Here is a 15,341-nt window from a genome sequence, read left to right as displayed (position 1 = left end):
ACTTAGCATAATACCCTCCAGTTCCATCTATGTTGCTGCAAATGGCGAGATTTCATTCTTTCTCATTGGCAAGTAGTATTCCATTGTATGTATAAACCACATCTTCTTTATCCATTTGTCAGTTAACAGAAGACCATGGGGGAGGGGAAGGGGGAAAAAAAGTTACAGACAGGGAGGGAGGCAAACCATAAGAGACTCTTAAGGACTGAGAACAAACTAAGGGTAGATAGAGGGTGGGGGAGAGGGGAAAGTGGGTGATGGGCATTGAGGAGGGCACCTGTTGGGATGAGCACTGGATGTTGTATGGAAACCAATTTGACACAATAAGTTATATTAAAAAAAAAAAAAAGAATCCAAGTGGAGATGGAATTTATGCAGTTAGATGAATAACCAGTGAGGAGTCTTTATATAGATGGTATTTGGAGTCATGACAGAGGTTGAGGTGAATTCAAAGCAAAAATAGAGTCAAAGAAAAAATCAGGAATAGATCCTGGGATACTCTAAAATTTCAAGGTCCAGAGATAAACTGTTAGTTATGCAAAGGAGATAGATGATGAGATCAATCAGAAGCAAACAGTATGAATGTTGTACTTTAGAATAAAAGCAAGCACCACATAACCAACTGTGTTATTTGCTATAATTAGTTGAGACTGATTTAGATTAATAATAGAAAGCTGGATTTTGTGGCACTGACAAGGATGTTTTAAGGGATTATTAGAATTAAAACAATGCTTAGAGATGACTCAACAGAAAATCAGATGAGAGCAATTGAAAACATTGACTATAGACATCTCTTTTGAGGTATTTTGCTTTATCTACAAGACAAAAAGGATGGTCTGTGAAAGATAGAGTTTAAGAGATAGCTTTTGTGATTTCAGTCTGCAGTGGAAAAAAAAATATTTTTACAATTGGGAACAATCTGTGAGATAAAGAATCCTAGAGAATGCAGGAACAGAACAGGAGAGGAGGTACAATAATGTCCATTGAGCCGGTAAGTGAGGGTGGAAGCCGCTTTATGCATGAGCAAAGAAAATTCTTTCATTAGGGTAACAGAAGGCACTAGCTACGTGAACTGAGAGGCAAGTTGTGGGAATTCTCTTTTGATCGAATCCATTTTTTTCACAGTTAAATATGAAGCAAGGCCATTCACCTGAGAGCGAGGATGGGAGAGAGAATGGCAAACATTGTAGAGATGTGTTATCATTATCCAAGCGAGTGGGAGGGTAACTGATTTAGGGAAATGGAGAATGACTCCTGGGACACAACAAAGTTAGTGATTCCTAATTTTAGAATCTGCTTTTCTCTAGCCATTTTCAGCTACAGATGTGAAGCCTCCGTACTTTCACATTCTACTTTCTTTCTCCACTAGTCAAGTAGCTGTTGTTGTACTTTCTTTGTTCTGTCTGTACTTCCTCTTTTTTACACAACGTGTACTTAATATTTTGTTTTAACGACACTTCTTTCCTAACCCTTAAACATGTTCTGCATCCCACTGATGGCTCACTGACATAACCCTGCGACAGCATGCCGGTAGCCGTAGAGATGAACTATAATTTCGTTCATCACATTTAAAGAAAGATAAAGCTCATGTGAATAATGCACTCAGAAGACCAACAATGATCAATAGAATAAATTCACATTTTCGGATTAATGATTTCTTTGTTGCAAGAAGACTGCTAAATGAACATGTGCTCGAAATTCACAGAGAAAGAGTGAGTATATATTTAGTACATTTTAATCCCTGTTTCAAAATACTATACTACGGTTATTACATTGTCGAGCAGATGGGCAGAAATCGATGTTACCAAATAGTGGTAGTAGTAGCAGAGATGTTACTATTACTACTGACAAGACGTTTATTCCCCAAATGATTTACTTAAGATTTCTACAATTATACTCAATTGCTCTGCAATTTATCATTATCAGCTCTTCCATTTTCTCACCAAAAGTTTATTACTTAATTACCAACTTGTTAGTCCACTTTCGGCATGCCGGTTTCACCCTGCAAGTTCAGTCCAGCCCCCTAATTGTTGCTGCCATCTCTCATCTCAACCTCTCCGATTATGCTACCCCCTGATTAACCAGAATTATCTTACTACATTGTGAATCTAAACAAAATGTACTTACTTAATGCTCTTGGATGACTGCCTGTAACCTCCAAAAAGTCCTCTGGTGTCCTCTGTGTCTTTCTGCTACGATCTCCCAAAATAATTTCACTGGATCCCATACCCAGCAATGCCAACCTACACAAAATGATCAGAAGATACTGTTTCCTGCTCTTTCGAGGCCCAACGAATTCTAAATCATCTCTTCAGGTTAAGATGAAGCATTACCTCTTTAAGGCAATCTTCCTTAATCGCAGGCAGTTAACACTCTTTTAAAATCATAAAATAACACATAGTTTTATTTAGCACTTACCTGATTCATGTGGTGTTTCTTTCTGATCTTCTGTACTTAAAACAATACTGGCAACATCAGAAAGGTAGAATAAACAATTGTTCACTGAGTGAATTAATTCATGATTTAATTAATAGACAATGCAATCTTCTTTTGAATATTAAAGTAAGCAAGCACAAAAGCAATGAAAGGAAACACTACTTTCAAAAAGTAATACTAACTACAATTATTTTAAAAAGACCAAAATTATTTCAAATTAGATCTCTCAATGATTATATTCAACTTTAGGAAAACACTTTAATTTTGTTACTTGGGAAAATTTCTATTTAAGAAGCAGAAACAATAGAGCAACACATCTTTATAGATGTTTTAATTAAGGTATTACAGACAATTAGCAAGTTGAAAAAGTAGCTGACACAACTAATGACATTAGCGGCGTCTAATTCAACATGTGAATAAGGTAAATAGTCCCCAAAGTGTAAATGTGATGGATCATGAAGTGCCCTGATTAGGCTAAGCAAATACTGTAATTTTGGCCTGTCACCGAACTTCCAGAGGTAGTCAACAGATCCTTAATTCTCAGTTTCAACACTTCCAAAATTATGCAGAGTTAATTGCTATTTTAATAAGTATTTTCAGACTAACAGGTCATTGTACCCAATTTGGATGATTAGTTTAAGGGGAAAAAAATCTTTGGTAATAATACAGTGAGTTTATTAATAGATAGATATAAATGTCTTTTGATAATATGATGAAAAATAACTTTTTATGGTATTTTCTTCTTAGGTGTTGTATTAATTTTAAAGAAAGGGGTAAGGTGTTTTGTTTTTTTTTTTCCCAGAATCATTTAGGCTTCTAGGGATATTGCTTATGACAATGTTAGTGTGGTATGGCCTCCTACTTTTTTGTCCAGAGTGCTATTTTTAGAAAGCACTTCCAAAGAGTCTCTAAAAGAAAATATTACCTTTTTTTTTTTTCTTTTACTTTATGTTACAAAAACGGCTGTGATTTAATCAGCTGTGGTTAAAAACATAAGTGATGCATTCGGTGATAACCACCTGACTTTCCAGACTTCTGTCATTCCAGAAATACTCTCAACCTTGTTTAAAATAGCAAAAAAAAATATCAAGTTAAATATTCATCGATAGGAGATTTTAGTACATACATATAATAAAAAATGCTATTCAGTAATAAAGTGTGTTTTATTAGAATATTTAATGACACAGGAATTTTGTAATTATGTAGTAAATATCAAAAACAAGTTAAAATTATCATATATATTTCCTAAGTTTAATATTTATAAACCTCAATAAATCTGCTCTATGAACATACTACATGTAAAAAAATATAAAAATATTAATAAATTAATAATATGTGTGTTTTCTCTGTTCAATATTTGAATACACTTTATTTTTAGAGCAGCTTTAAGTTCATAGCAAAATTGGGTGGAAGAAACAGAGATTTTTTTTGTATACCCACTAACCCTGTCCATGCCTACTCTTCCCCATTATCAACATCCCCCACCAGTATGGTGGGCGCATTTGATAAAATTGATGAACCTTCACTGACAAATTATTATCACCCAGAGTCAATGTTGTGTGTGTGTGTGTGTGTGTGTGTGTGTGTGTGTGTTTTATAGCAATATAAAAAATGCAGTTAGCTGGCTTTTCATTCAGTATGGAGAATATGTTTGGGCTGCAAGCTGTGTAAATTAAGTAGGCCAGTTTATACTCTGGTAAGTAGTTAAACCTTATATCTCAGTTGATTGACACAAGAAAAGTTTATTTCTCACTCACTCCATATACTTCATCCTGGGTGATTGCAAGAGATGACGTTCTACTCCACACAGTCACTCAGAAATACAAGGTGTTGTGGAATTCTCTGACATCTCAAAGCATGGTCTGTGGTCACTGTTACAGAGAACAGAGATCTGTAGGAATCATTGCTTTGTTCAGTTTTGATCATACAGGCATATCAGGTTTTACGGCACTTCACTATATCACACTTCACAGATATTACATTTTTTACAGATTGAAGGTTTGTGTAACCCTGCATCACTGCAGGTCTTATTGGTGTCATTTTTCTAATAGCATTTTCTCACTTCTTGTCTCTGTATTACATTTTGGTATTTCTCGCAATATTTCAAACTTGTCATTATTATTGTATGTGTTATGGTGATCTGTGATTAGTGATCTTTGATGTTACTATTGTAATTGTTTGAGGCACCACAGGTCATACCCATGTAAGACAGCAAACTTAAATGTTACATGTGTTCTGACTGCTCCACTGACCAACTGTTTCCGCGTCTCTTTCCCTCTTCCTGGGCCTCCCTATTTCCTGAGACATGACAATACCGAAATTAGGCCAGTAACTCACCCTACAATGACCTCTAAGTGTTCAAGTGAAAGGAAGAATTCTAGGTCTTTCGATGATTAAGCTTAGTGAGGAGAGCATATTGAAAGCCAAGGTAAGGTGAAGAATAGGACCCTCACTGAACAGTCAGCCAAGATGTGAACGCAAGAAAAGCTCTTGAAGGAAATTATAAGTGCTTTTTCAGTGATAAGAATAAACATACAAATGATAAGACAGTGAAACAGCCTTGTCCATATAGAGAAAGTTTCAGTGATCTGGATAGAAGATTAAACCAGCGACAACATTCCCTTAACCCAAAGTCTCATCCAGAGGAAGGCCCTAACATTTCAATTCTATGAAGGCTGAGACAGGTATGGAAACTACCAAAGAAAAGTGTAAACCAAGCAGGAGTTGGTTCATGAGATTTAAGAAAACATACTATCGCCATAAAATAAAAGTACAGGGTGAAGCAGCAAGTGCCGATGTCGAAGCTGCAGCAAGTTCTCCAGGAGATCTAGGTAAAATTATGAATGCAGGTGGCTACACTAAGCAATAGACCTTCAACCTAGATGAAGCAGCCTTCTATTGGAAGAAGGAATTTCATAGCTAGAGAAGAGAAGTCAATGCCTGCCTTTAGAGCTTCAGAGGACAGACTGACCCTCTTGGTAGGGCTGATGCAGCTGGTGACTTCAAGAGGAAGCTAATGCTCACTTACCATTCTGAAAACCCTAGGGTCCTTGAGAATTATCCTAAATCTACCTTGCCTGTGCTATATACATGGAACAAAACTTGGATGACAGCACATCTGTTTACAACATTGTTTCTTGAACATTTTAAGTCCATTGTGAAGCCCTCCTTGTCAGAAAAAAATTTTTTTTTCCAAAATATGACTGCTCATTGACCATGTACCTGGTCACCCCAGAGGTCTGATGGTGATGTATAGCAAGATTAATATTGTTTTCATGCCTGGTAACATAACATCCATTCTGCAGTCCGTGGATCAAGAAGTCATTTCAACTTTCAAGTTTTCTTATTTAAAAAACACATGTTGTAGGGATATAGCTGCCATAGATAGTAATTCTTCTGATGGATCTGGGTGAAGTAAACTAAAAACTTTCTGAAAAGGATTCACCTTTAAGGATGCCAGTAAGAACATTTGTGAGGGGCGCCTGGGTGGCTCAGTCGGTTGGGCATCCGACTTCAGCTCAGGTCATGATCTCGCAGTTCGTGAGTTCGAGCCCCACGTCGGGCTCTGTGCTGACAGCTCAGAGCCTGGAGTCTGCTTCAGATTCTGTGTCCCCCTCTTTCTCCGCCCCACCCCTGCTTGTGCTCTGTCTCTCTCTGTCTTTCAAAAATGAATAAACATTAAAAAAAATAAAAAAAAAAACATTTGGGATTCATGGGGAGTAGTCAAAATATCAACATGGGAAGGAATTAGGAAGAAGTTGATGAAACCCCTCAAGGATGACTTTGAGGCGTTCAAGACTTCAATGGAGGAAATAACTGCCAATGTGGTGGAAAAAGCAAGAGAACTAAAATCTGAAGTGAAGCCTGAAGATGTGACTGAATTGCTACAATCTCAGGATAAAATTTAATGAATGAGGAGTTGTTTTTATAGATGAGCACAGAAAATGGTTTCCCGTGATGGAAACTACTAATGGTGAAAATGCTGTGAAGATTGTTGAAATGACAACAAAGAATTTAGACTATTGCACACACTTCCTTGGTAACGGAGCAGCAGGTTTTGAAAGGATAGACTCCAATTGTGAAAGTGTCTATCATGGGTAAAATGCTATCAAACAACATCATATGGTACAGAGAAACTGTTAGTGAAAAGTACAGTCAATCAATGTAATGATTCTCCATATGGCCAATTAGGTTGTTTCAGGTAATGATCTTATGGTTTGTGAGTTCGAGCCCCATGTCGGGCTCTGGGTGAAATCATGGAATTTGCTTGGGATTCTGTCTCTCCCTTTCTCTCTGTCCCTCCAGTGCTCATGTACTCTCTTTCTCTCAAATTAAATAAATAATATTAAAAAGAAAGAAATTACCACAACCAACTCCACCTCCAGCAAGCAAATCCTTGATCAATCAGCAGCCATCAACATCAAGGCCTCCACCAGCAAAAAAAGTTTATGACTCACTGAAAGTTCAGTTGATACATAGGTAGCATTTTTTTTAGCAATATTTGTTTTTACAAATAAGGAATGTGTATTTCTTTTTAAAGGCATTATGCTGCCTCACACTTAATAGACTACAGTGTAGTATAGTATAACTTTTATGTGAAAAAATGTTTTGACTCTCTTTATTGCAATATTTCTTTGATTGCAGTGGAACAACACCCACAATATCTCTGAGGTATGCCTGTATCTCATTTGCCAGATTACTCACATGGAATAGGATGCCCAGGGAGAGGGAAAGGTAGTGAATACATAACATTGTCTCTGTGACTCATGGAATATTTAAAAATCATATTGGTGATACATTAAAGGGACAGATAATATTTTAGAAGTAAAAATCCAAGGCATGAGATTCCTTTGTAACAGCTGACATTATGAGGCAGGCTGTATATTTTTACATGACGTAAAGGAATAATTAAATACCAGTTGATAATATGACCACTACATTGAAGTTACACAAAGCAACTATTGTTTTAGTTGACCGATAATGGACATATGACTTTATATTAGTTTCGGGTGTACAATGTAATGATTTCATATTTGTATATATTGCAAAATGATCACCACAATAAATCTAGTTACCACTATCACCACAGACAGATACAATTTTTTTTCTTGTGATGAGAACTTTCAAGATCTGCTCTCTTAGCAACTTTCAAAACCACAGTACAGTATTTTTGACTGTAGTCACTATGCTATACATTACATTCACTTTATTGAAATATTTGTTTTATTGCAGTGGTCTGGAACCAAACCCACAATATCTCTGAGATATACCTGTATCCCATTTGCCAGATTAATCAAATGGAAAGCCAGAAAATGATTTTCTCTGAATTATTTATTTTATAACTGGAAATTTGCACCCTTTATTTACTTATTTATTTATTTATTTATTTATTTATTTTTAATTTGAAATTTGTTGTCAAATTGGTTTCCATACAACACCCAGTGCTCATCCCAACAGGTGCCCTCCTCAATGCCCATCACCCACTCTCCCCTCCCTCCCGCACCCATTTTTTAAAAAAACTTTTTTTAATGTTTATTTATTCTTGAAACAGAGAGAGAGACAGAGCATGAGTGGGGGAGGGACAGAGAGAGAGGGAGACACAGAATCCGAAGCAGGCTCCAGGTTCTGAGGTTTGAGCACAGAGCTCAGCGGGGCTGCAACTCACAAGCCTCGAGATCATGGCTTGAGCCAAAGTCAGATGCTTAATGGACTGAGCCACCCAGGCGTTCCAATTTGCACCCATTTTTGACCCCTGTCACTCATTTCACCCACCTGCCTATGGCAACCATTAATCTGTTCTATGAGTTCAGTTTTTTGGTTTGCTTTTGATTCCATATATAAGTGAGGTTATATCGTATTTGTCTTTCTCTGACTTACTAAAATCAATTGCTTTTAATTGCATCCTTTTATTTTTAATCTTGTTACTTCTTTTTTTTTCTAATGTTCATTTATTTTTTGAGGGAGAGAGAGACAGAGTACAAGCGGGGGAGGGGCAGAGAGGGAGGGAGACACAGAATCTGAAGCAGGCTCCAGAACTGAGCTGTCAGCACAGAGCCGGATGCGGGGCTCAAACCCAGGAACCAGGGATCATGACCTGAGCTGATGTCAGACACTTAACTGACTGAGCTGCCCAGGCGCACCCAATCTTGTTACTTCTTACATGAACATTATTTAATCACTTATGATTCAGCAGCAATAGGAATTCACCTAAGCTCTGCTAGATAGCTTTTAACTTATGTCTCATGTGCATGTGTTTGGTGTCTCTCACTTTCTCCCTACCTCTATGTCTATCTCCTTCTCTCATGTCACCATATATCTATACATTTAAGACTAAAAAGTGAGACACCAAAATATTCATAGTGAACTCAGGATAGTGAGATAGTCAAAAAACGATTCTGGATGTGTGTGTGTGTGTGTTTTGTTTTGTTTTTGTTTTTTGTTTTTTTGTTTTTTTTTTTTTTGTATTTTTGCAAATAAAACACAAGTTAAGTGTATTGTAATTTAGAGAAAATAACTAAATTAGTTTAGATTTGTCTGTTTAAATTATATTGTATTACAACCATAAGTGGTTTTTGAAGATTAATACCAACTGGTCAGCAGCAGTGAAAGCAGAAAGGGAAAGGAGACAAGTAATATCTGCATTAATTTAAAAAGGAAGCCATTAGATTGAGGTGACTTTGATGTCATGGTAGCCTATGTAAGCACACCAAAATGTAAGCCTATTAATTAATGCTTTAACATTATGAAATTGAGGGGAACCTGGATGATTCAGTCGGTTAAGCATCTGACTTTGGCTCAGGTCATGATCTCGCAGTTTGTGAGTTCGAGCCCCACATCAGGCTCTGTGCTGACAGCTCAGAGCCTGGACCCTGCTTTGGATTCTGTGTCTCCCTCTCTCTGACCCTCCCTGCTCATGCTCTATCTCTGTCTCTGTCTCTCTCTCTCTCTCAGAAATAAATAAACATTAAAAAATTTTTTAAAAGATTATGAAATCGAAACCTAAGGACAACTAATTACAAACAACCAACTAGGCATTAAACATAATAATTCCCTCACTTGCTTCTGCCTTTCCTCTATGAAAATCTCTCTTTGAAGCTCCTGTGGTGGAGATCCTAACAATTTCCAGTTTGACACCACCCTATTCAAATTATTTGTTTGTTCAGATAAACTCTTAAAATGTTTAATATGCCTTAGTTTATCTTTTAACATTTTTTTAATGCATTGCCAATGTGAATTTCATTTACATTAAATGTGGCAGAGACCTTAATAACACACTCAAATATTTCCTCTACTTTCTCCAGCCTTCCCTGTGTCTGATTTGGCAAATGGGAAAATTTATAATTGTATTTTTGTATTACTTTGTTTTGTTTAAAACTGAAAGAAATGTTGGGATACTTTTGGAATCAAAACAGTATCCTCAAGATTTGGCTTTGAGACTTGGATGAAAATAAATGAACTGAATTATATAAACTTTTGCCTAAAAATATGAATATATTTGTCAACATAAAAATGTAAAAAAAAAAACCAAAATATCTTTCCTTCTTAAAACGGACATTAATATGGAAACAAACTAGCTACTAGGGTGACGGAATCATCAGTGATGATGTGTGGCTGTCCCCCTCTACCCATGGATGGATGCATTCTAATACCTCCACTGGGTGCTTAAAACTGAGTAGTACCAACCCCTATACACTATTGTTTTCCGTATACATGCATACTTATGATAAAGTTTGATTTACAAATTAGACCCAGTAAGAGATTAACAATATCAACCAACAACAAAATAGAACAACTATAAATTATAATTATCATTTATAAAAATATAATGTAATAAAAGTTATGTGAACGTGATCTCTCTCTAAAAATATCTTACTCTACCTCATTTACCCCTCCTGTGATGATGCTGGATGATAAAGGGCCCACTTGATGAGATGCAGTGAGGTGAATGATGTGGACATTGTGACATAGCATTAGGCTACTATTGACCTTCTGATGCTACATCAAGAAAAGGATCATCTGCTTCTGGCCCCAGCTGACCATGGGAAACTGAAACTGTGCAATGTGAAACTGTGGATAAGGGAAAACTACTGTAATTTCTACTTAAAATTGTTATGAATATATATATATGTTCATTATAATACGTGTATTATATATGTATATTAATTGAACTAATCCAACTGTTAGATATATTGATTAATTAAGCAGAGCTATGAAATGGCATATTTGTCTTTATTTGAAAAGCACAGAAGTATGGGAAGAAATATGAAGGCATTAAACATTAAAGAGCAAAGCTCACCTTCTATTACCTACTACATTTTCTTGTCAAAGTAATAAAAATAAAGAAATACAAATAAACATAATTATAGTGCATCCCATTCACATGTACTCTCTTATAATGTCCCAGAGAGCATTAAAATATCTTTGGGTTACCTAATGAAGACTTTTCATAACCATTTTAAACCCATTAAAGCAAGTTGTTCTCTACAAAAATGTTTCTGGTTGCTTTTTAAAGGAAACAAAAGTTATGTTTAAAATATGAGTACAAGATGAATTTTATTAGATCAAGAATTATAAGCCCTGACAAGCTTTTGCTAACTTTTGAAATTATTTTCACACATTCACACTGTTCTTGTTTTTTTTTTTGTTATTAGTAAATCAGTAAGCCCCACTACTATCCGTGCTATCCATGATGATGATCCTTGCACTTCTATAAGAAAATTGCCAATAGTACATTCAGAAATTTTATTTTGAACTAGTCCCCTTTCCAAAGGTAACACCTACTACCCAGAAATTTTCAGCTTTAAAATAAACATAATGACAATCATATAATATATATCAATGTAACAATTAACTTTGCAGATTCTAGGACCAAAAATTTTAAGAATTACTCTTCTTAAAAGGTAGATTGGGTTGGGAAGATGGAGGTGTAAAGAGAATAGGGAGAGGAGCAGAAAAGGTGTTAGGTAACAAGAGAAAGAAAGTAAGCTGCTTTAATGCTCTAACATAGACACAAACTTGAACTTTGACACCTTGGAAAAAACTATCTGATTTTATGACCTCTGAGTCTTTTGCTATTTTGTCTTTTAACTTGAAAGTATCTGCTAAATATTCTTAAATGCAAACTATATGCTCTTAGCTACACCGTGGTTATTTAACTCTTAGCAGCAATATCTATATAACTTTACATATTTCTAAAAGCTCATAATCTTTTAAAGATGACTCTTTTTATCCATGGTAGAGATTTAGAAAACTGAATTATAGATTTAAGCTTTATCTAAGTGAAATCAAGTGAGAAAGGTAGATGAATATCATTGATTCACATTAGAAATAATGCAATAACGAAAAAAGTAATCAAAATTACTTGCTGTTTTCTCTTCCCTTTAGACCTTAGGTACTTTAGAAAATATTTGAATTCTCAGTATAAACAGTATGTGCCATTTAATAAAAGAGTTAAAATGAATAAAATGTAAATTTATTTTTATTTTTTAATGTTTATTTATTTATTTTGAGAGAAAGAGCACGAGTAGGGGGAGGGCAGAGAGAGGGGGAGAGGGTGGGAGAATCCCAAGCAGGTTCCACACTGTCAACGCAGAGTCCAACTTGGGGCTCCATCCCACAAACCTCGAGATCATGACCTGAGCCAAAATTAAGAGTCAAATTAACCGACTGAGCCACCCAGGTGCCCCAATAAAATATAACTCTAAAGCTAAGCAGTACTTTGGAGACTGTATAATTCTTCTGTATATGAGCATTTAAATCTTGCTGTAATAGGAATAACCAAATCATTTCAACACACACACACAGACTTCTTTAAATGAAAAACATGTGGAAACAAGGTACAAAGAAAAGCCTTCGTCCTAGGAAAAATAATTGCAGTCATCTTCTAGAAGATGATACCCTCCCTTTTCCACTTCAGTATTAATACATTTGAGACTGCCGAATCAGTTGTATTTTATCGTGTTAAACCATTCAGCCTAATTGAAAAGAAATACAAATCATCTAAAGCACAACCAAAAAATTCAGTGAAAATGTGATCTGTCACTCACTTCTCTAATGCCATTTTAAAGAGGTATTAGAGCCAATGTGGAAAGCATCTTATTTCTCTTGTGGTGTCATTTTTTTTTTTTTTTTCCTCAGAGAAATCCCTAACCACCAACTGACAAATTTGGTCTTATGCTTAGAAAAAACACTCAAGGCTCAGTTTCATATCTCTTTGAAGAATAATTTTCCTATCATAAATTAATCTCATTTAGAAATGATTTTTAAAATATGATTTATGCAAAACAAATCCCAGTTCCCAGAATAACCTGCATTTGTGGTTGTTATGCCACAGCTAGAAGAGAAATTACTGATCACTGAGCTGTTTCAGAATGGCAACGTGAACTGCAACTTGGATTAAGGAATCTGATGAAGCATAACATACCATGAAAGAAATAAAAACATTTTATAGGACTCATGGGCATTATTGACAGGTTTCTACTGCTTTTTCGATACGATTCTATTCAGCAGGAGATCTCATTTGTGAAGAACCCTTTATTTAAACATAATAAAATGCCCCATTAAATTAGGGGAAGCCCCAAATGTTTTCCCATTAATATAGTTCTGTGTAGGGAATTGCTGGTATGAAATATTTGGAATCACTTTCTGGCATATTACATTCAATTAAGGCTTGAAATAAAGAAAAGAGATAGATATGTTTTTGGATGTTGTGGGGTTTATTTATACATTTGAAATTCAGTAAGGATTCGCATAAACCTGGTTTTAGAATGGCACATTTCTTCAATGATAAAAACAGCACTGTTTATTTTGTTAAATCTATGTCACTCTAGCAAAGTTACTGTTTCTACAAATAAATACTGTGATAAGAGCCTGATTCTTAAAAACATTCTTAAATTTTCTATTCCCTTAAAATAAAAGTTTACCATATAATCTTGTAAGGGCAGCATAATCAAGTCACATTTATATTAAAAAATGATTTTTTCTCTTTATAAATAAGGAAATCCCACACAAGATAAAATGGAAAGCTTGATTTCAAGTATGAACTTGAAAGAGGGTATTTTTCCCTTTTAAGAATGGATGCATGTCCCTTCTCTATGTCTCTAGTTTTCATTCTCTGCCACACATCAAAATCATCCAAAAAGATAGTAGACACCATCAGAAGAGTCCTTAGACTCAAATCCAGAGATTTTGATTCTGGTGATGTGGGATAGAACTTGGATATTAGTGCTTTTTTAGGGTAGGCCGGGTTATTCTAATGCACACTGAGTGTGATAACAACTGCTCAAAACAAAGGGAGAAAACCAAGTAAGTGAGAACTGAGACCTTGCTGTGAGAGCTTGTGTTGAGTTTATACCTCTACTCTTTTGATTTAGAATTTTTTTTTTCTTTTCAGGTGAAGTTAAGATTCTATTAATGGTCCAGGGATAAACTGTCTTAACATCAACAATTTTCTTTTAACTAACACATGATATAACAATCGCCAAACAAAACTATAATTTTAGCATCAGTTGTAAAACTGGGGGATATTTTTAACTCCTTGCTAATACGTGGAGGTCAACATTTAAAAAGCATTTTCAGTTAATACACAGAGATAGCATTTTTGGTGCAAAGTGATAAAAAAAATCACTTTGCAAGCTGACTTGAAAACTACCTTAGTTGTTCCTTTAAGCCAATTTTCTATACATTTATATCTCTTAGTTAGAATTCTGATACATTTCACACCTGCTATATGAAGAAATAGTTCACAGGTCCCCAAGTCTACAGTAGTGAATGAATATTCATTGGCTACTTTACTGCATCCTATATAAGTCATACACAAATTTACTATGTAATTCTAAATACAATGAAGTGATTTTTAAAGTTTGTATGCACTATTCAATTTCAAAATCTAGCAAATTAAGCAATATAAGACTGTAAGTAATTAATATTTACATCTAGCCTTCACACTGCAGATTATTTTCTAGACTACATATAGCAGAATCACTGTAGTTTATGATCTGCCAGATATTGATGCTGTTAATAACGTTCTGCTATATAATCATCCTCTTCTACACCTATTGCCACCACTTCTTAAGCATTGTCACCCTGAATCTCTTTACTATAGTTAGTGTCATCTTATGAAATTCTTTCTTTCATGAAGTAGAATATGAGTCATGAAACTATATACTTATTGAAAAAACACATCAATTGCTAATCATCAACAATTTGACAGTGAAAGAAACATTTGGTAGGATTCCATCCTCAGGAGTTACAGGAACATAAAGCAGTTACAAACAGTGTTGAACTTGCCATTTCTACGGCCTAATGATTTTTATAGTGTTAATTTTCTTTGCTGTCCATCTACTCACTCACCCTCCACCCCATGCTGTCTATTATTTCTATTCTATGAGAAGAGAAGGGATTAGAATTATCTGAATCAGCCTCATATTCTCTGTATTTAGTAACACCTCATTTGGGAAATAACTCAAGTTCACTGGGCAATTCTATTGTAAAATACAAAAGCTTGGTAATATCTGAGAAACTGGACACCTTTCAAGAGCTTTGGAGTAAGTATTTCGTGTTTCTCAATCATATATTTGAGTATCCTAACATTCTTAAAAGAGTCAACAAACATTAAAGGAATACATTCACATTCAGGATGGCCTTTTCCTTCACATCTTTTATTCCTCTCAACCTTGCATTTCCTTGTAAATTACCCTCTAACCAATTTGTTTCATTCACGTTCATGTTTTCTGGATTGCATCGATCATATGATATCTCTCTCCAAACAGGGCTGGACAGACCTGGGTGCCTTCATTTAGGATTATTAACTTTCTTACAGTGTTTGACTTCTATTTCTACAATTTCTATTGGAAGTTTATCAGGGCAATAATTTATTGCTTAACAACTTTTTAGCAAGTGCTAAA

Source organism: Acinonyx jubatus, chromosome B1, assembly GCF_027475565.1.
Source record: "Acinonyx jubatus isolate Ajub_Pintada_27869175 chromosome B1, VMU_Ajub_asm_v1.0, whole genome shotgun sequence".
NCBI lineage: Eukaryota > Metazoa > Chordata > Mammalia > Carnivora > Felidae > Acinonyx > Acinonyx jubatus.
The sequence above is the reverse complement of the archived record's forward strand: the minus strand, read 5'-3'. Positions refer to the sequence as shown.